This window comes from Tamandua tetradactyla, chromosome 1 (assembly GCF_023851605.1).
Source record: "Tamandua tetradactyla isolate mTamTet1 chromosome 1, mTamTet1.pri, whole genome shotgun sequence".
Lineage (NCBI taxonomy): Eukaryota > Metazoa > Chordata > Mammalia > Pilosa > Myrmecophagidae > Tamandua > Tamandua tetradactyla.
The window spans coordinates 228,392,436-228,415,427 of record NC_135327.1 but is presented as its reverse complement, the minus strand read 5'-3'; the positions used below and the strand labels follow the sequence as shown (position 1 = coordinate 228,415,427).

At 43.8% G+C, this 22,992-nt stretch overlaps 1 long non-coding RNA gene and 1 other non-coding gene across 2 annotated transcripts; one reads left to right on the top strand and one right to left on the bottom strand.

The window, feature by feature from the left end:
• The first annotated feature begins 813 nt into the window (after positions 1-813).
• Positions 814-22,364, top strand: LOC143688291 (uncharacterized). Its single transcript, XR_013177936.1, has 3 exons — positions 814-1,873; positions 15,483-15,557; positions 22,206-22,364. It is a non-coding gene; the product is annotated as an uncharacterized LOC143688291 (long non-coding RNA).
• On the bottom strand, positions 7,497-7,570 carry TRNAN-GUU (transfer RNA asparagine (anticodon GUU)). The gene has a single exon. It is a non-coding gene; the product is annotated as a tRNA-Asn (tRNA).
• Positions 22,365-22,992: the final 628 nt, after the last annotated feature.

Below are 22,992 nucleotides of genomic sequence, written 5' to 3'. Positions count from 1 at the left end.
TCATCACAGTGGCCCACTCTGCGGTGACATCACAGTGGTCCACTCTGCGGTGACATCACAGTGCTCCACTCTGCGGTGACATCACAGTGCTCCACTCTGCGGTGACATCACAGTGGCCCACTCTGCGGTGACATCATCACAGTGGTCCACTCTGCGGTGACATCACAGTGCTCCACTCTGCGGTGACATCACAGTGCTCCACTCTGCGGTGACATCACAGTGGCCCACTCTGCGGTGACATCACAGTGCATCACAGTGCTCCACTCTGCGGTGACATCACAGTGGTCCACTCTGCGGTGACATCACAGTGCTCCACTCTGCGGTGACATCACAGTGGTCCACTCTGCGGTGACATCACAGTGGCCCACTCTGCGGTGACATCATCACAGTGGTCCACTCTGCGGTGACATCACAGTGGTCCACTCTGCGGTGACATCACAGTGCTCCACTCTGCGGTGACATCACAGTGGTCCGCTCTGCGGTGACATCATCACAGTGGTCCACTCTGCGGTGACATCACAGTGGTCCACTCTGCGGTGACATCACAGTGCTCCACTCTGCGGTGACATCACAGTGGCCCACTCTGCGGTGACATCACAGTGCATCACAGTGCTCCACTCTGCGGTGACATCACAGTGGTCCACTCTGCGGTGACATCACAGTGCTCCACTCTGCGGTGACATCACAGTGGCCCACTCTGCGGTGACATCATCACAGTGGTCCACTCTGCGGTGACATCACAGTGGTCCACTCTGCGGTGACATCACAGTGCTCCACTCTGCGGTGACATCACAGTGGTCCACTCTGTGGTGACATCGGGCTGTTAGGCCAGGTGAGGAGGAATTGAAAGGTCAGCGGCCTTGGTGAGTTGCCTGCCGTCCCCGCAGAGATTCGATTTCAGTCAAGTTCTGAGGAATCCTGGGATCTAGAACTCCCCACCGTCACTAAAGCAGTGGACAAGTTCTCGCGTGTCATACTTCCCCAGCTACAAAATAGCTGGACCTGTCGACCAGCCTCTCCAGGTCCCAAACCCAGCAAGAGCATGCCTAACTCATTCTCCAGGTGACAGGAGGGCCACCGGTTCCGAGGTGAGCGGCCCTGCCACGTGGGCAGACACCTCCACAGACCCCGTGGTATCAGGCGGACAGCGGTGGGCAAGGGTGCCAGGTGGAGCTTCTGGTAAGCCCCTAGGGAGCATTGCAAGACAGACCCCTGATTTGGGAATCACTGTGCATCTGCAGCAGATAAGCACACACCATTCGCTCAGCCGCCTGGGACGTGTGCCCGGGCTGTGCTAACAGAGCACCTGGCCACATATCCTCAAGTGTTCACAACACCAGAACTGCCCAGCAAGAGCTGGGTTCGGTCAGACCCATGAAGTCATAAGGTCGAGTGGGCCAGAAGCAGCCAGGTAAGCTGGCAGCAAGGCTAGAGGAGCACGCACCCACAACTTTGGTAAGAATGAAGAATTCTGTTTGAAAGAAAGAAGAAAAACTTTGCTTAGACTCTCATACGCTGAACAGTTCTGGAATGCCTTTCTTCAACGGTATGAAAAGTTGGCCCTCGGTGTGGTAGCTCCACTGGAGGCTGGGAGTGGGGTTGCCATACGCTCCTGAAGCCCCATTGCTCAGTACATACCTGGAGGAACTGAGCGTGGTGAATGGACATTTGCACACTGGTGTCTCTGACAGCAGTGTTTGTGATCCACAATGGATGGAGGTGGCGTAAGGGTATATGGACAGAGGAATGGAAGTGGGAGCTGTGATGTATACCTACAGCGGACTACTGAGCAGCTGCAAGAAGGAATGACGTTATCAGGCATACAACTAGGTGATGAAGCTTGAAGACATGCTGAATGCAGCAAAAAGACAAGGTTTGTCTTATTTCTCTCTTCCCCCTTTTGTCAAGAAGGCTTTTTCAATACCTTGATGCCAGGTCCTGGCTCATCCCAGGATTTTTGTCCCACATTGCCAGGAAGTCTACATCCCTAGGAGTCCTGTCCCATGTAGGGGGGAAGGCAGTGAGTTCACCTATCAAATTGGCTTAGAAAGAGAGAAATAAGAGGTTCTCTGGGGGTGACTCTTAGATATAATTAGAAGTAGGCTTAGCTTCTCCTTTGCAGAAAAAGTCATAGGGATGAACCCCAAGATTGAGGGCTCAGCCTATTGAATTGCTTGTCCCCACGGCTTACAATAATATCAGGAATTCCCCAGATGGGGAAGTTGAATATTTCCTCCTTTCTCCCCAGTCCCCAAGGAGACTTTGCAAATACTTTTTTATTCTCTGCCCAAATTACTCTGAGATGTGTTGGGGCATCACACTAACCTGTACAAGCCAACAAGATCTCACACCCTATTCAAGAGTCCATGTAATTATGGTGTTCAAATAAACTGATCATACAAGTTAAATTAGGTAATGCACTGCCCAAAACAAATTTTGCACCAAATAAACTTCTCTTTCTTTGGTCTCACACAGAAGTTTTTAAATGTAGATCATATCATCCTTTACCCTGTGTTCTGCTTTATCTTAGTCCTACTCAAATCAACTTCATTCATATCTCTACTCAAAGTCTGAGCACTTTTTCAACTTTTTAAACAGTTCATATACACAGTACTGCTGACTTCCATAGCTTGAGACTCTAACTCTGAGTTTCAAGTGTCACATAAATACCCAAAGTTTCTGGGAATGACCAGGTTATATACAAATAGCTCAGTATCTCTCTTTCTAAGCCCCAACCTGATAACCTATGCTCTCGACTTCAATTCTCCAAGTTTGTATGTTATAGTTAGTCCGTATGAGGCATGACAATACTTGTCCTTTTGCTTCTGACATTTCATTCAACATACTGTCCTCAAGCTTCGTCACCTAGTTGCATGCCTGACAAAGTTATTCCTTCTTTCAGCTCTTCAGTATATATAAAAAGAGGTCAGTATCTGAGAATTCAGAATTAACAGTTACACTTCCTGAACATACGTGACTGCTGTAAGAATTTGCAATCTAGGACCCTTTGCAATAGGCCCCAACCTGATCACCCACACTCTTGACTTCAAGTCTCCAAGTTCGTATCTTGTAGTTAATCCATATGAGTGAGGCATGACAATGTGACCATGTGATTGGGAAAACCTTGTGTCTGCTGCTCCTTTTATCTGGGGTATGGACAGATGAGTAAAAAAAATAAATAAATAAGGACAAAAAGTAAACAAATAATGGACCGGGAAGAAGGGACTTACAAAATGTGTAGATTGCAACAGTAGAGGTCAATGAGAGAGAGGTGCAAGATGGATGGGATGGATGGCTTTTTTTTTCCTTTTTCTGGAGCGATAACAAATGTTCTAAAAATGATCATGCTGATGAATTCACAACTATGTGATGATATTGTGAGCCACGGATTGTATACTGTAGATGGCCTGTATGTGTGTGAAGATTTCTCAATAAAAATATACTTTTTTAAAAGTTGGCCCCTCCACACCCTTAAATATAGTTCTTTTTTAGAAACAGATCTAGATTTTCCTCCATAGTCATTTATAGTCTCAAAAGGACATGACAATTGAGAACTCTAGAGTAAAATTCTTAACATTTCAGAACATAAGCCGTTTGAGAAATTATTGTGTTGCTTTTCTTACAGCACTTTTTCATCTCAAATATCACCTCGATTTTAAAGTTTAAAATTTTTTTTCCAAAAAGAAACATCAAATTAATTTAAATGCCAAAGTCATTTCTGGAAGGTTGTTTTGGTTTCATGGGTTTTTTTGTTTGTTTGGTTGGTTGGTTTTGGTGGCTGGCAAACACAGGAGGGGGAGCTTTGTGTTTGCTTACAGAGAAATAAATAGTAAATTTCTCATATTTTATGTCTTAATAGTCCAAATGTATTCTTACCACGTTTATCACTGATAGTTAGGTCTTAAGTGAGTGGACATGGAATTCTAAGTGGAAAACTGATTTCTAGTGTCTGTAATTTCTTCTAGTTTTCACATGTAAGTCCTCATCTGATAGGATTTGAGCTTTTTGTCTTTCAATCCTGATCTCTGACAACTTAAAAATTCACACGTCAACCTGATAACCCATACATTTACAATTAAAAGTGACCCTCAGGGGACTGAGAAGAGGATACAAAATGAATGTCTGGGCTGTTGATACTGTATTATTTATCGAGATAGGTGTTAGTTACAAAGGTTTACTTTGTAAAAATTCACTGTTGTATCCTTAATGATTTGTGTAAATTTCAGTACGTATTTATGCTTAATAACATTTCCTTTAAAATTATATTTTCAGTTTTCTTCATCACACGAATCTCTAATTACATTTTTGCAATTTGAATGCTAGCAAATTTAAATTTTAATTACTTTTCTTAAAAATTTAAGCCATGAGAATTAAGCTATGAGAAATAGTACTATTTTACAGAAATAGCCTATTGCCACATCCTTTCTTTAAGTTCATTTATTTTCAATATGTGAAAACTGAAATTGTACCCCATGTCTCCAAAGAGGACCACTCCTTTAAGTGAAATTCTTCAGTTGATAAAAATGAACATTTTTAATTTTTAATGGCAACACTCAATCTATTACTAGTTTTGAATTGTTTTGACTCCTTAAAATATCTTCTGGCTAAATGGACTGTAGTGTATTCTCCCACCAGTTTATGCCTATTCTGCTCACAACAGCAGTAGGTGGAAAAACATTTTAGGCCTCACGTCCACTGAAATTCAGAGAAACCAGATTAGAATTCATGTTAGCACTACTTATTACTGTGCAGAAGCTGTGAAGTCATGTTTCTGCAGAAGTGTTACAAAGTGATTGCTATTGAACACAGGTGTTAGAAATGAAAATGGGGACATTTTTACTATGTGGCTTCCTTTTCACTTCCACTATGACCTATAGAATCCTTCCAATATTAAAATATTAAAAACAGCCGATTTCTGTAACTTTCTGACAGATCTGTGATTTTCCCCATCGATTTTATTTTTTCCACTCCTAAATTATATGAATATTCCATTCCTTAAATAGAACCATGGCAGTTAGTGCATCTGTATTTCCTTATTTCAGTGAGTTTTCCTTTCATTTTATATGTGCAGTTTAAGTATCTGTTTATTTGCAGTATTGGGAACCTATTTATGTACTCGGATGCTCAACGTGGCGGTTTGAAAACTACTCAGCTTTTAATTCATGCTCTGAACTCAATAACCTCAGTATGCATCTGAGCCAAGAAACTAAGAACAAACATGTTCCCCAGAAGTAGCACTTATTGCAAATATACCTAACACACAGTATAATTGTATGAAGTCAATGCATCAATAAATATTTAAGCAATTTTTCCAAAATTGTTCCCACCTATCTGTATGCAACAGCCAAGTACAAGGAAATATGTTAAGCACTTACCCACATAATAAAACCAACTACTTGTATTAGAGGGCAGTTTTGCACTCCGTACATTTTTAATAGTCCCTCTTTATTTTCTGGCCTCCAGATCCTATTAATTTCCCAAATGTGGTATAAAACATACTAGAAATTCAGGAAAAAAATTTAAAGCTATCACCTGAGTGTGGGCCAGGTGCAAACCTTGGTGTTAGCTCACAAGGCTGTCCTGAAATAGGGGTACACATGGGGGCACCAATTTCCCAACATCAGTCTGCAGTTAAAGAATTCCTGGACTCTAGACTCTCCCCAGTTGCTTGGGTCTGTTCTTATTTCTAATCCTCCTCCGTATTTTCCCAGCCTCTCCCAATCTGTCTTTATGTTTAATCTTGCCTCCTCTACGTAAATGCCACCAAATTGTTTCCCAAAGACACAGCTCACATCAAGATTTCATGTTCCTGGGGGTAGGATGTGTATGGAATCCTTTATTTAATGGTTGTTGCGTAAATCTACAACTTCTCTAATAATTAAAAAAAAAAGATTTCATGTGCCCACACAATTTTCATTTGAATAAAATTAAGCAGCATGATGAGTGTGTCATTTCACAGAGGACTTTAGTGTTTTATGAATGTTCAGGACTTCTTTCTTTTCTTCCTGAGATTTGGAGCAAAATATTAACGAAATTTCATGAAAAAGCATTACTTTTTGTTTTAAATTAACTAATTAATTGAGTAGCTCTAGTTTGGAGGAGGGAATTACTGGGCAAGCAGTGCAGCAGTGAAGAGTGTGGGCTCTGAGCCAGATCAAAGGTTCAAACTGGTGCCAAGTTGGCGACAGACAGCCACGTCAGGATAACTGCTGGCCTTCCCTGTGCCTCAGTTGCCCCATCTGTAACATGGGAGCAACAGGGCCCACCTGGAAGGGCTGCTGTGAGGACTGCACAGCTAAGCCAGGAGAGCGTTTAGAACAGGGCCTGACTAGCTGTAAGCACTCAATAATGCTAGTCTTTTCACATATGTAAGCCTAGGAAAAATATTTTAAAAGAGAATAATTTATATCTGTAGGAATAAGATGTATCTGTTCTTATACTTTCTACACAACCACCTTTCAAATTTCTGCAATCTATACTAACAATAATTATGATGAAACCATGATTACTTCTGGAATGTAGTATATATTTAGATTATAAAGTATAAATTAATTATTTTGAGAGGATTTTGCATCTTGAGAGATAGTTATTCTGTTTATAGAATGTACAAGCAAAATACAGAGGAGTTTTGCTTTAAATCTTGCTCATAATTCCGTTTTTGAACTTTATTACATAGCTGTAAAAAAGATTTCTTCCTTTCTGAATTGGTGGGGAAATTTGCAGATTTATTCCATTCTCTACAAAATTCTAGTACTTTAACCTGGTAGAAAAGGCAAAATAAAACCTATCAAAGTTCTAATAGTGTCCATGCAAAAGATTTATTACAATAAAAATTATTTCTGACTTTCCTAATAATTAATGTTTACATCAACATAGGGAGACTGTCCAAAAGGGGCGCCAGCTTCAACGCTAGCAAAAAAGAAAGAATTTTAAATCAGTGACAGTTTGAACTTGACACAAGTTAAATAAATACATTAAATCTACCTATCACATTTCAAGGGTGTGACAAACAACTATAGACCAACTCGTCTCTGTTGTGCCAGCCTGGTGCCTCGGTAGCCCCAGCACTGTGGCGGTCACCTGGCTCGGGCCTGCGCCCAGCGGGCTGCTGCCAGGGCCGCGGGGGCAGAGGTCGGGGGTCTAGAGCGCGCAGAGCAGCCCACCCCGACCCCCGACCCTCGACCCCCGACCCCCGACCCCCGACCCCCGACCCCCGAACCCCACCCCCTCGAGCCTCCACCCCACGCCACCGGCCGGAATCCCCAGACCCGGGCAGGCCGGGAAGGGGCCTCTGGAAAAGGAGCGGAAAGCTGCAGCGCTTCAGGGTCGGCCGGAGGCCGCCGCTCCCGAGCGGAAGGGCCGCGGCCGGAAGCCGAGGAGCGCGTAGGGCCGTTCCTTCGGAACCTCCGGCCCCTCGAGGTCCGCCCCGGCGCGCGGGGGGCCTGGCCTCCGGGGTCTGCGCAAAAGCGCCGGCGTGGAGACGCGAAAAGAAGGAGCGTCCCTGGGTGGGCTCGAACCACCAACCTTTCGGTTAACAGCCGAACGCGCTAACCGATTGCGCCACAGAGACCTCGTGCGAGAACGCTCTCCGCCGGCGCCTTTCTGAAGAATAGTAGAGGCAGCGCGTGCTCTCTTCTTTCTACTTCCTTCATCGTGTCCTTAAAATCAGAATGTTCATCTAACCTAATCTTTTTCAAATTTCCACTTCTTAAGCCCTTGATGAACTAAAATTACAAAGATCGAATGGATTTACAGATTGCAACGCGTATTAAAATACTGCTGCTCTATCCCATCTGCCGTGCAGAACGTTGTGTTGCAGGAAGATGAATGGTTCTGATTATTTTCCCTTTATAAGGGAATAAAAGTTTTAATCCATCACTTGGGAAACTTTCCTTGTGTTCCAAACTATGTGTCTAGCGCGTCTGCTCGCATTCCCAGCGCCACCTGCATTGAACCTGCTTCTTTATGTTTATTTTCTGGCATCGCTAAATGCGCACCTGCGGCCCGGGCGCCTGCCCCTGCGAATGCACACGGCAGTGGCTGTCACCCGAACACCCCGCGCTGGTGGAGAGGCCTTGCCACCCGCGACGCGCATCCCGCGGGGCATCCCCATCCAACGGGGCAGAGACGCTAACGCCAGGTTCACGGCCAGCTGCGGACGACCCCAGCACAGAAGCGCTGCCGGCAAGCGCTGGGCGTGAAAGCCCGTGCGTGGAAGCGCCTCTCGCTGCCTCCGAGCGCGTCCTCGGCCCCCTCCCTCCTCCAACAGCGGCCAGATTCCACGCGGGAACTGTCGCTTGCCCCCGCCCCCGCAGAAGGGATCCGTGTCCGGACTGAAGCGCACGGCCCCGGGGCGCGCACCTGGGGTCCGGGCCGCGGGATCCGACGACCTCCCCGCGCGGGGCCCGACGGCGGGGTCCCGGGCGCGCAGGTTCCCGCAGCTCCCGGACCCGCCCGGCGCTCGGAGGCGCACTTGGAAATTGTGGATTTGGACGAAATAATCCGGGAAACGCTTATAAAGACCAAATAATGAGTATGATTTACTTGTCTGGCGCCGTCTTCATGGTTTCTATTTTACTGTTAATGGAGTTAGAGCTGCCAGGCGCAGGCTCTCCTTCCCCCAGCACCTCCCGGAGGCCCGCGCAGCCCCGCCGGCAGCTCACCACCTGCTCCCACCTGCCCACCCTGCTCCCACCTGCCCCTCTCCGGCTTAAAAGCACATCAAATGCCTTTCCCGCCCCTCAGTCGTCACACCAACGTGTTAACTTCTAAAATCAGAGACCCACTGAGTTGGTGAGAAAAATTTAATTCAGGCAGGAATTGTCCGCTGGACATTCGTACACGTGAGTACATTGTTTGTTTTAATCCTCAGTCTTAAACCCTGGTTCTGTCGGTTTTTTAATATTTTAAATACAATAAATAGCTATTTACACAGTCGCTGAGATTCTCCTCTTTCTGCTGTTTGGTTTCTGCACCCGGAAATACTTCAAAAGAAGATCTAAAGATTAGAAATATTGAATGGTAACTGAGCATTTTGCTCCAAGGCTGTATGTCAAACATAGCTTTGATGTAAGATGCCCAGTTAGAAAAACAGGAGTGCAAGGTGTGTTGTCCTCTAAATCTTTGTGATTCTTTCATCTTAGACTTTAGTATCTGTATTTAGTCTTTAAACCCAAATTAAAACCACTTGACTAATTTTAGAAACAAGTTAACTACAAACTTACTCTTTCCAAGACTATGCCCCTTCAAAGGGAGGGACCTATGCAGATTAGTGGGCCTATATGTATTCTTTTCTTATTAGAAAATGAAGGAGAAAAAGAGAAGGAAGGGCATCTGTGTACCTGGGATCCACTAGACAAGGCAAGATGGGCCGCCCTGCTTTAGGGGCTCTGCAGGTGTCAGGACTCCAGGGCTGTCAGATAACGTACCTCTGGCTTCTTCTGGGTCCCTCTTGGATCATTCTAGGGCACAGGATGATATCCAGTCACACTATGCGGCACACACTAATTCTCTGCAAGGCACCATATTTCAGAAGGACGGTGACCGAGTTGTTAAAAATGAAAATCCCAGTGAGTTAGAGAAGAAACCAACACCACAAATGGAAGCTCCTAAGAACACGAGAAGAGCTGTGATGCTGATTTTCAAAGCCCCGTAAATCACGTTTCAAAGCTCAGTGATGGAAAAAGTGAGTTGACTCTCCCAACCAAACGCAGCCATAAAGGATGTTTCCTACTGGCCAAAAGTATCATTTCCTACCTAATGGCCCCTAAAGTTCAGTCATTTCAGCCCAGCAATGGGGGCTGGACGCAAAGCTCCTAGAGAATACTCCTTCCGTGGTTGGCCATTACATTGGGTCTATTCCCCTAAAATAGACAAGAAAATCGAGAAAGGTTTCTTAGTATATCCTCCTTTTAAAAGTTGTATTGCTTAACTGGAAAAATGGGTGAAATTATTGAGATAATTGTCTTCATTCTGTCATTAATCAGACAACACAGTTTAAGGGGAAAGGTAAGGGAAAGCAGAAATAATATATTGCTCTCCTGCCAAGTGGTTCAATAAAAAATTAGTAAAAATAGTCTTTTCTTCAGGGACCGCTCGTGTCTGTAGACATAATTTCAGATCAGTTTACGGTTTTACCAAATAATCCAGAACAGACATCTTAACCATTGCGTCTCTCATTCGTAGAAAAATATCATCCAGGAACAGTGACGATGGTTTCAGCGGTGTGCAGGACACTGAAAGCTTAGCTCCAGTGGAGACCGTGGGTGGGGGGCGAGGGGCACAGGCAGTGGCTTGGACTTGCTTCCGCGCACGGGGGAAACTTCTCCCGGGAGACCCAGTGGCCACCTCAGTGAATTTGAGAAGTTCCACCACAAAGGCCATCTCTTGACCACACACCATTAGCAGGGGAACCACAACCTTCCCTCCCCCTCCCCCCCCCCCCCCGTGGTGTTCTCATGAGAGCAGGTCCAGGAAACACTTCTCCGCTGTCCCGTCTGGCCAGTGCCAGCACAGCAAGTCTTTCTGAACTCACCCTTGAAAAATTAACATGTGAGAAATTCGAGCACATATCCTCTCTCATTCCCTTCAAAAGACAAAGAAAGGGGATAGGAGTTATTGCTGAATGGGTACACAGCTTCTTTTGGGGGTGATGGAAAAGTTTTGGTAAATGATGGTGATGGTGGTGACGCAACATTGTGAATGTAATTAATCCCATCGAATTGTACACTGTAAAATGGTTAAAATGGGAAATTTTGTGTTACATATATATGTTGCCACAATAATTTTTAAAATAATAATAAAAATAAGCAGGTGCCACAGGAAAACTCAGTAGTCAACTGTGGACTGTCCAGGGTGGGACAGCAGAGAGGGTCAGCTAATTGCTGAGGACCCAGTGCCAGGGAGGGGACATCCCTGCGGGTGCGCACACAAGGCCAGCAGGCATAGGAGGAGGCGTGCATGGGGTGGGCTCCTCGATACTCATGTAGAAAATTAGTAACGTTGGCCATGCCTTATTCACATGACTACTGGAAAATAGAACAGGAATATCTCTGTTTCTAACTTCTAAGTATTATGCAAATATGATGATTAGATTTTTAAAGATCAGTAATTCTGTTTAAAAGAAATGAAAGGGAAAAAAAATACCTTAATTCAGTAGGAGAGTACGATTCAGATGAGACCAGAGGTTCTAACGTCTCATTGCTGAGGCCCAGGTCACACATTCAGCCTAAGTTCAAGGGGACATTCAGGTAAAGTCCCAGGTGGCTTTCTGGCTAAAGCCCAGGTGACATTCAGGTTAAGGTCAAGGTGACACATTCAGGCTAAGGCCCAGATGACCCCAGGGTTCAGGCCCAGGTGTCACATTCAGATTACAGGTGACATGTTCAGTGCAGTACCTGTCTGTGTCTCAGTGCTTTCTAGGGGCTCCAGGTGTTCCCAATGAGGGCACAGACGGCATGACACAGGGGCACTGTCCCCCTTCCCACCTCTCCAGTAAAACCTCAGGTCTGGGGTACAGACCAATACCCCAGCCGGAGCCCCTCCTTGCAGCTCCTTCCCATAGGAAACCTTGAATGAGAGCCTGAAGTCAACTAGACCATGAAGACGGCTATACCTGGTAGAGCGTGTGCACTAGGCGAACTGTTCACTCATGAACAGCCAGCTATCACATCCTACAATCTCCAAAGGCATAGTAACACAGTAACATTATTTTAGAGCTAACGGAATCATCAAGGTTTAAGCAAACGATATAAAAGTCCACATTGGAAAGAGAGATCTAGCAGTCCTACAGAATGATCTCTCCTAGAAGAGTGCAAACAGCAAGTGCTCTTGTATATTTAATCCCACCAAAACAATGGCATTTAATTATGAGAAGATGTGCATAAAGCACTGGCCCAGAGCCTGGAGTAGACTGTCAGTTGCAAAGTCACAGGTTCTACTTTGCAATGTTTCTTAGTGTGGGCTTAGCCACCTCCTCTCTGTACCGATCCCCAGGGCCCAGTGTCAGCCCAGCGCATTTCCCCTGACGATTTTTCCACATGTGACCTCAGCACCAAAAATAATACATCTAACGAGTGCTTGCTGCTGCCCTGCGCTAAAGGCGCCACAGGCACGACAGCTCACCTCTGCTCTCTAATGTACGCACTTCCTTTATGCCCATTTTATGGATAAGGAAGTTAAGGCTCAGAATGATTTAAAATTTAGCCTTTAAATCTATTCAGACTTTAAGTGCTGCCACCTCCCACCCCTTGCCTCAGTGCCTTGTTGCTGCTTGTTCCTCTGTTTAGAAACCTCCCTGCTCTGTCTTACCTACTTGAATAGTGAGTGAGCTCATACAGGGGAGCCTCTTGTGCCCTCCGACTAGCTATAAGCCTACCATCTTGCAAACCCTCCAGACTTTTTACATTTTTAAACCTCATCTTACATGGTAGTCATTCTTATAGTTATTTAATTTCCCTCCTGCTTTGTATACTCTATGAGATCAGAAATGTCATTCATCTTTCTACCACCTGTAGCACTTGACTTAGTCATGCAAAATAAATATGTTTTGGATAATTGAAAATAATAATGAAAACGAAAAACTATGTTAAATATTTGTTGCGAATCCTTTTTTCTCTTTAAATTCGGCATCTAGAGACATTCAAATGGTCCAGCATTTGATATACCGCCATAGGTTATTCTACAAAACGCTGCTTCTAGCAAAACTAGGCAGCCCCAGAATGCTAGCAGAGAATCGTTAACCTTTATGTCAAGAAGCTTGGGGGAGGGCCAAACTCCGCAGGTGCCATGTGTCCAGGCCAACTTGGAGGGGCTGGAGCTGTGAGACCCAGTTCTTACGAGATTATCTAAACCAAAAAAGCCAGCAGCGCCCACGGGGACTCCAGGCAGGCTAAATGTGTCCGCAACAGGACCAAGTTTGCTTTCCTGATTGAGAAGCTGAAAATACTGTGCAAGGGCTGAACGCATGAGCACAGTCAGAAAGCTAAATGTAAAAATGAAACTTTGTTGAAAACAAGAAAATCAAAAGCCTTGTTCTCCTGAAGAAAAAAAAACAACATATATATATAGCATACACTTCTCTCTTTCAATATATGTGTATACTGTAGAAAGCCAGCACAGTGTACAGATTCACAGTGTGAAGTGGATCAAAAAATGAGTGCAAGAGGTTATCGAGGTAACAAACAGGAATCCAGAGGTGGTCAAAGAAAAGAAAAATAAGAATCCAAATTGGTTGTTTCTAAAAAACCTTTTTGAAAGTCGTTTAAGTTGAAAGAACAGCTACTCCCAAAGGTGATTTTGATGTAAGACTAAAGAGCTTTTCTAGATTTATTCATTTAACACTTATATAACTCTTTGTGTCAGCCCCTATTTCTGGTCCTTTGCAGATACTCATTTAAATTTTATCACAACCTTGTGTAATGTCCCATTATTGTCACCCCGTTTCACAGGGGAGGAAACTTAGAAGTGAAGGAGAGTCCCCACACACCAAGTAGATGATAGAGCAGTGATTCAAACCCAGGCCTCCTTCTCCAGACCCTCCTCTCGTAATCCCGAGGCTGGCTGCCTCATTTTCTCTTTCTTTCTTTCTTTTTTTTTAAATTACAGAACAACTCTTTTGTGTGGTGTAGCTAAACATTTTAACAATTGTGAAACTTAAAAATTCCTCCATTTGTTAAAGACCTTTTCACATAATTTCAGACTTGAATAAAAGTTCCAGGAATAGCACAAAGATTTTATCCAAATTCCCCAAATGTTAATGTCTTACTACATTTGCTTTATCCCTCTTTCTCTCTTTAAATATTTTTTTTTCTGAATTGCTCAAAGGTAAATGGCGGACATGATAGCACTTTATCCCTAAGTACTTCAGTGTATTTCCTAAAATTAAGGAATTCTATTAAATTGTCAGGTGTAATTGTCAAACGGAGGATCTCCTCACTGATACAACACTATTATCTAATTATAGACCTTATTCAGACTTCACCAATTGTTCCAGTGAGGTTCTTTATTGCAAATGAAAACCCAGGGCCTTGGTTTTCATTTAATTGTCATATCTTTAGTTGACTTTAAGCTGTAATGGTCCCTGAGTCTGTCTCTCCTTCTCCTCTGTCTGTCCCCTGCCTATCATGACTGATATTTCTGGAGAGGACAGACCAGTTATTTTGTAGGATATCCTTCCCTGTGGGCTTGTCTGGGTGTCTCCTCATGATCTCATGATTCAATTCAATTTGGGGAATTTTGTTGCCCCGATTTAACACATCTAGTAAAGTATGTATTATAACATCCATCTGAGACAGTGATAAAATGAGGGAGAATGGGGTTTGAACATGCAGAGAGATGGGCAACTGAGAACATAGCTGACAGAAGCAGAATTGCTCAGTATTCCCTGGGGCATCATAGCACTGGAACAGACTTAACTATTTATTTGTTTATTCATTTATTTTTTGCATGGACAGGCTCTGGGAATCGAACCCAGGTCTCCAGGATGGCAGGCGACAGCTCTGCCACTAAGCCACTGTTGCCCGCCCCAGACTCAACTATTTAAACAAAACAGAAAACTTGAGATAATGATTACATTTTTTATTTGAACATCCCCAAACTGCATCTGTTTCTCCGTGTTCCAATTATATCTTCACTAAATAATTCTGATCTGACTCTTTCACTCCCAAGAAATGCCAGAGGAAAAGGTGCACCTGCTGCACAAAGCGGGTTCTGATGTTTGGGGGGTGATGGGTGGGATGGAGCCCTCTAGGCAAGGTCATCAATGATACTTCTGGTTCAAAACCAAATCCTTTCAAACTTCGTTATGGAGAATCAAGTCTTCTGTACCTGTTAGCCTCTAGGAGAAGGGACCACCTGGAAACTAAGGCTCACAGTTTGAGGATGCCCAGTAAACCTGGGACAGCAGGGGGTTTCTTGAAGCTGGATCACTGCTCTGAGTAAAGGCAATCCAGCATCCCCTGGGGGAAGCCATCTATGCAAATTCCACAAATTCAGGAGAAACACCATGCCAACATCTTGGACAAGACCAGAAAAGAGTTTGTGGTCTGTTTACATGAGGAAAAGCTTTCCTTGTGAGCTAAAAAACCAAATCCAACTCTCTAGGGCAGATCCAAGGAAATCATTTTTTCCGCTTCACAAGAGCTTCACCTCCTTACCGTATATACTCTACCTGGGAGCATTTTTAATATATTTTTTTCTATTAAGAGTGTCAATAGTAGAAATAAAAGACTACAATTGAATTAAGAGATTCTATGGTCCTAAATCAAGAGATTTTTAATTCTGATAGTCCTAGCGTTGAGATAGTCATTTAAATTCTTTGTCTAAGTCCAAAGGATATAACAAATATTTTTTCTGAAATTAATAATTTTAAGGATTTTGTTTGAAGATGCATGGTAGCTTCTAAATTAAATTAATATGATGCAGCCTAATAATAAGGAAGTGAATGCCTCAATTCTTAAACTGACTTTAACTGTTTTTCATAGAATACACAGAGAGTGAGAAGATTGCCAAAGCTTACGTCATCAACATAATTAGAATTATATAAAAGGTCCCTGCAGGTGAGCATTTAAATTTAGATTCACACATGTAATTTAGTTATTTTAGATGGAGACTTTAGCACAAAGACTTCTTTTTTCAAGGAGGTATGAAAGAAAATCCAGAACCACAAGTCTCTTGAATTTGCAGATAATTTGAGAATAAGAATTTCCTCCATTCAATATTCTTTACCATTTTAGAACTTATAGCTTGAAAGAAGAAAAAAGTTTATGAGAATTTGCATTTAAAAATATTTAGAGCTTAAAATTTAAAAATCCATCTACTATATAGGAAAAATTAGAAGAAAGTTTAGATAAGTATAGGTAGGAAAGGAAAATTCTTCTAATTAATTGGGGAAAATAGTAATAATGTGGAAACTAATCCCAAAGTAATCTTCAGGTTTAGGGAAAAGGGAAAGAGGTGGCAGCAAAGGGGAAGGGGAGGTTGGCCTTTAAATGTAAAGCAAGCATTAAAAACAATAGTAGGCACTTGGAAGAGATGAGGTCTCTTTTAATAATAGTAAAACCTTCAGTTTTAATACCACGCACTTATGCAATTGAGTTTAATCTTTAACAGAGACTGGGTTTCTAAGTCAGTGCATATTGCAAAAATCCTGTATGGTCAAGATTTCTTTTAACATTCTTTCTCCAACACAGAAAAGGTAGATACAAATCTTTGATGTTTACAATCAAAGGAAAGAACAGCAGATTCTTATCTCCCATCCCACTCGCCTTGAAGGCATAGCTCAGGACAGGTGCCACCAACACAGTCTTTCTCTCTCCCTGCCCACCCCCTCCATCCTTTTCTCCTTCAATCCTCAACACACAAGGTTGAATCTGAATAAGCTAAGCGTGCACACGCTGTGATTTTATGCTACTGATTGCTATAGATTTTATGGCTTTCTACATGTATTATCAACTATGATTCTGAAAAACAGGAAGCGCATCCCTTTTTTGCAGAAATTGACAAGCTGCTCTTAAAATTCATATGGAAATGCAAGGGACCGAGGCAGTCAAATCAAACTTGAAAAAGAATAAATTTGTAGGATTCACCCTTTCCGATTTCAAAACTTACTACAAATGTACAGTTATCAAGCCAATGTGGAGATCAGTGGAATAGACTCAAGGGTATAGAAGTAAACCTACACATTTATGGTCTATTGAGTTTTGACAAGGGTACCAAGGCATCCAATGTGGGAAGGACAGTCTCTTCAAAAAAATGGTGCTGGAACAACTGGGTGCCCACAAGCAAAGGAATGAAGATGGATCCCTATCTCACATCATATACAAAAATTAACACAAAATGGCTCAATGACCTAAAGGTGAGAGTTAAAGCTATACAACTCTTAGAAAAAGCATAGCATACATCTTCAATACCTCAGGTTAAGCAATGGTTTCTTAGAGATGATACCAAAACACAAGAAACCAAAGGAAAAAACACAGATAATCTGAGCCACCCCCAAATTAAAAGCTTTTGCGCTTCAAAGGACACTATCAAGAAAGTGAAAAAACAATCCATAGAATGGGAGAAAATATTTGCAAATCATAAATCTAATAAGGTTCTAGAGTCCAGAATGTAGAATGAACTCTTTCAGTGCAACAATAAAAAGAAAAAAATAATCCAATTTTTTTTAATGGGCAAAGGATGTTAATAGACATTCCTCCACAAAAGATATAGAGTTGGCCAATAAGCTCATGAAAAAGAAAAAAAAAGCTCAACATCATTAGTCATCAGAGAAATGCAAATCCAAACACAATAAGACACCATTTCACACCCACAAGGACGGCTACATAAAAAAGATGGACAATGACAAGTGTTAGTGGATGTGCAGAAACTGGAAGCCTCGTGCAGTGCTGGTAGGAATCGGTACAGCTTCTTTGGAACACAGTTTGCCAGTGCCTCAAAAAGTTCAACACAGAGTCACCATACGACCGAGCAGTTTCGCTCCTGGAGATGTGAAAACCTCAGCCACACAAACATCTGTCCACAAATGTGCATCAGTATTATTCAAAATAGCGGGAAAGTGGAAACAACCCAAACGTCCATCAATTGCATAGATAAATGAAATGAGGTATGTCCAAATAATGGAATATTATTCAACCACAAAAGAAGTGAAGTTCTGGTACATCCTACAACAAGGCTCTACCTCCATGTTTTTCTAAATGAAAGAAGCCAGGCACAAAAGACTATATGATCCTTTTATATGAAGTATCCAGAATAGAGGTATCCCTCGAGACAAAGGAAATAAATCAATGGTTTCCGGGGGCAGGAGGGAGAGGAAATGGAGAATGACTGCTAAGGGGTATGGAGTTTCTTTTGGGGATGGTGAAAACATTCTGGAATTGGATAATGGTGATTGCACAACTCTGAAAATACACTGAATTGTGCATTTTATAGGGGTGAATTTTAGGGTATATGAAATTATATCTCAATAAAAATAAATAAAAGTAAGAAGCACAACTGTTCCTCCGACCGCTTTACTAGTGTGGAAGTAAAGACATGGAGAATGAGCTGAATTGTCCCAAGCAGGCCCCAGAACCTGGGTCTCAGCTGCACATCTGGAGTTTTCCCCCTCCATGTGGAACCCACGTCGCCATCCAAACCCGGTTCCCAGGTGTTGTGGAAGTTTTATGGCCAATCTAGCAGGAAACATCTCCCCAGCTACAACGTAAAACGCAGTTTACATATCTAAATTTACTCCTTCTCTCATCAATTCAAAGGCAAAACTCAGAGTCAGAAAGTCTAGGGTCCTAGGAATCGCCATGGGAAATCATTGGTCCACAGGTGCTGGTTGAAGCACTAAAATTGGACGGCATTGCTCGGGAGGGGCAAGCAGAGGGATGCGAGCAGCTGGGCTGCAGCCCTGGGCCCACCCCGACTCTGACAGCAGTCAGAAAGGTCCCAGTCTGCCTCGGCGCTGCTCAGTGGTCCGTCAGCGCAGAGCAGGAGAAAGTTCCACCCCCAAACCTTGGATCTTATCTTATCACTTGGTTATTATTTGTTTCCAGCACTGTCTCTCTTGTTCTTCCTTGGGCTCCTCAGGTTTCTGCCTTCCTGTACTGCAAAAAATATTTAGCTAAGTCACCAAGAGCTTCCAAACGGTCAGACTCCGCAGGCTTCCTCCGCTCCTTATTTCACCACCGCATTGCATTTAGCACTGTAAGCCACTGTCGGACTTTTTCTGACAATGTGAGCATAAAAATGGTACCCCTCTCCTGGGCACACAACAAGGACCACTCCAGACACATAAGGCTGAACGGGGCACTGCGTGGGACCCTCCCTACACTGGGAGCTGCTCACCTCTCCCCTGCTCCACCGACCTCTCCCCTGCTCTCAAAAAAAACAAAAACATAAACAAAACCACAGACCCAAGGTCTCTATGGAAGAGAACAGTAATAGAAGGAGAGTCTGGGCTTCATGCCAAGCAGGCTTCGTGCCCTGCTGTCTGCTAATTCTGTCTCCTTTGCACAATCCTCTTCCATGGCTGATTCTCTGAACACAAGCTTTTCTTCTATTCTACATTCACCCTGAGCCACCCCATCTACTCTCATGTTAGCAACCTCCATTTACATGTTGATGGTTTATAACCTTCTATTTCTTTCCCAGATCTGCTCCTGAGCTCTAATTCCATCTTGTTCTTATCCACATCTCATCCTCAACAAGCCCAAAGACAGAACGCGTATCTTTTTCTCAAGATGCATTTTTCCTATATCCCTATGATCAAGTACCCTTTAACCAAGTCTGCCAAGTATTGTCTCCTCTCTCCCCACCAACTGATAAGGAAATCTCACCCATTCCACCCCAAACATTTTCTATCCAATAGCATTCCCATCAGTAAACCTTGTTCTACATCGTAGTTGTCTCTCTTGACAGCTCAACTCAGGGTCTCTCTGTCTTCCCTCATTCCTTTCCTCCGTTAGCCACCCCAATCCACAGAAAGAGGGAACTTTTCTTAAATTACAAAACAAACAAACAGATATGTAATTCACCAAATGAAAAAGTCTTCAATAACCTATACTATGGTTCCCAAACTGTGCCCCAAGTCACCCTGAGGTGATGTAAAGTTTTCTAGGGAAACACGGCGTTGTCTACCAGTCACCACACAAACCACCACCATTGTGTTACCTGGGGTGGATTGCTTAAATCAGGCACGGTTGCATATTCTCATGGCACTGTGAGATTGCGGCACCAAGGGCACAGTCGGCCAAGAACGGGACCTGCTGAGGGTACTGCATCCTCTTGGAGCCCGGGCCCGCCCTCCTCCCCAGCCTCGCCTGCATCCGCCTCCCCCGGCCCCGTCAGGACAGCTGAGAAGATCGTCTCCCCATGTGGCTCCTGCCGTCCTGAGCAGGAGGCTCCACAGCCAGGCGGCACCCGTTGCCCCAGTGGAGCACAGAGGCAAACAAACCAGGGGCTCACTGCAGACTGCTTGGACGCCGCAGCGAGCGTGGGCTCGGGAGGAGTCGGGCTTTCTGAAGTTGAAAATAAAAAACCGTGTGAATATTCTTTGGACCTGTGCGTGTATTTGCTGGCCAAGGAGGAGGAGGGAGGCCAGCTCCCCGGCCACTGCCCCACTCCCCGAGCAGCCACAGAGCCGGCCAGTGGGCCGCAGAAGGACTGTGCGTGCTGACAGCGGCCCTGCCTCTCCCTTCCGCGGGAATGACCGTGCCGGTCTTTGGGCCCCACTTTATCTCACTCGTACTTAGCTCAGCCTCTGTCGCATCCTTCTGCGTGTACCTGCTCACCTACCTGTCTCTCCCACCCGACTGTAAACCTGTCGAGGACTAGGCATGTCCCACGTCTGTCTTCCTTTCACCCAGCAGACGCCATGAGAGTGTATCTGGTGAACCGATAAAACACGTGAACGAATTTCAAGGAGGATGCGGTCAAGCCCTACGGAAAGATCAAGTAAGTTAGAATAGAAACATTGCCCATTGGGCGAAAAGTTCAAAGGTCATTGTGCACGAGTCAGATGTCTCAAGTGAGCTACAGGGATGAACTGGTTTGCAGGTGCTGAGAAAAGAACAGGGAGATGGGGCCAACTGCGTTTGTTGCCTACCCAAGACCCATGCCCTCATTTCTTCCTTGCTAAGAGAATGCCAGCTCTATTTCGGCACTGAGCACATTCCCTTTGATCTGGAAAGGTGGGCCCAGCCCCTGGGCTAGCGGTAATGAAATGTAAGGGGAATTCCATTAGTGGGGTGCTTCTGAAAAATGTTATATCTCCTTGTCAAGAGTAAGGATCATGAGGATGAACTTTCTGCCTGCCTTCCCACCTTTGTACCCAGTGTGATGCCTGGAGTTGTGGCAGCCATCTTGCAACCATGAGGTGCACGGCCACTGAATTGCAGAGCCACTGGCCCAGAGGCCTCACATCACTGAACCATTGAGACAACACCAACAATGCTTTATCTACAGACTCCTCGTCATGCAAGGAAAATGAGCCTCTATTTTAATTGTGTTTTCTGTTACCTTCTAACTGAGATAGTAAGAAAGAAAAGAAGACAAGTGAGGACAGCCCAGTCTCTCAATGAACAGGTGACAAATAGTACAGACAGGCAGCCTAAGAGCATAGTTTGTTTAGCAGTGTTTGGAAACGAGGCTGGCAGAGGTAACAGGGACCTCTAATGTCAGAGAAGAACCTGGACCTTAATCTTGTGCAAAAGGGAGTCATAGAAGGTTTTTGAGTGAAGTTTCAAAACTTCACTCAAAAGTGAAGATTGCTCTGGCAGACATTAGCATGTGTGCCCAAGGGCCAGGTATCTCTTTGTCTAACTCCCCGCCTGTCATTCACCATGACTGTATTGCCTTCCCACCAGGCAGCCCGCCCCCTAAGTGCCCACATGGGCCAGTCAAAGAACAGCCGCTGCTCCGCCATGCTCCTGATGGGTTCAGCTGTGCCCCAGAGACATGCTGAAGCCCAAATCCCTCCTTCCTGGAATGGACCTTATTTGGGACTAGCAATTAGGATAAGGTCAGACCAGAATAGGATGGGACTTTCATCCAATAAGCGGGGAAGGGGAGACAAAGACATGGCAGAGATGCCACAGGACGATGAGGCAGAGGTTGAGCTACACCACAGCCCAAGGGACAGGAAAATGTGCGGCCACCCCCAGAAGCCCGGAGAGGGGCCAGAACAGATTGTCCTCTACAGTCCTTGGAGGGAGCTGGCCCTGCTGACACCTGGATTTCAACCATCCAAACTCCAACACCGGGAGACAATCAATTTCTTTGTTTTAGGTCATCCACTTTGTGGTACTTTGGTACAGTAGTTCTGGGGAACTAAGACAATGTCTGTAGACCTGCAAATGTAACACCTGGAAGCAAAGGGAAGACAAATTGTTACAGCACTTCAACAGGGCCAGGGTATGGTAATCCCTGTGGAAGTTACAGCAAACAAAACTTCTGTTAGTGAAAAGGAGCAATGGTATAAAAATCATGGGGAGAACTCTTACCCTATAAAAATGAGACCACAGATGTACTTCCAATACCAACCCTGATATTAGACTGCACAAAAAATTAGATACAATCTTGCATGTCAGGCCTGAGACTATCAGACTTTTAAAGTGTTTCTATAATGGTATGGGAGATTTTTGTTTGCTCACTTTAAAAAAAAAAGGTTGTTATTGATTTCATTATATAAGAATAAATGTTCTTATGTTTATTCATAGTTTCAGGCTTACAACAGAGACATTCTCAAACCAGGGAAATGTCTGCTATGGATGCCACCTGACCTCCAGATACTGTACTGGAGAAGGCTCCAAAAGGAGTTTGCAATGCCATCTTCTGTGTAGACACCATCCTACAAAGATGATAGCTAAGGAAAAACAATGTGCTGTTTGTTCTTTGTGCAGTTTGTATGGAGTTTGAAAAATAAATATAATTTAAGATAACTCCGAACAAGCCTGCAGAAAAATATAAAGTATTCAAATCTTGCCTTTTTAGACAAAGTTGACATCCTTCCTGTAACCTTTGCTATTTCCCTCCTTCTTTCTCTTCTTCCTTCTCTCAGAAAGAAAGCAGAAGAAACACTTTTTGGAAGCAGGTAAGTATGTATCCTTTCTGCTAACATTACTATACTGTTACTTTGTACATATGTATCCTTACGCACATCTTTTACTTGTTAGGTAATAGGATTTCTCTATGTATTCTGAATATTAATCCTCTGTCACGCACACATCTTGAAAATATCTTCTCAGTTTATCTTCTAACCTTTTAACCTGTCATATATAGGTATTTTTTTTTTATTTTAACAATCCAGTCTTCTCTTTCTTCTATGTTTTGTTTGGGGAGCCCTTTCTCACTCCAAGGTCAGGAAGATACTCTTCCATATTTACCTCAAATATTTTTAAAGTTCTTTTTATCCCATAAGGGTTTTAAATTTGTCTGAGATTTAGCTGGTGTGTGGCATAAGGCAAGGATCTAACTTTTTTTCCATCCAGGTGTTTGTTTTCTGAG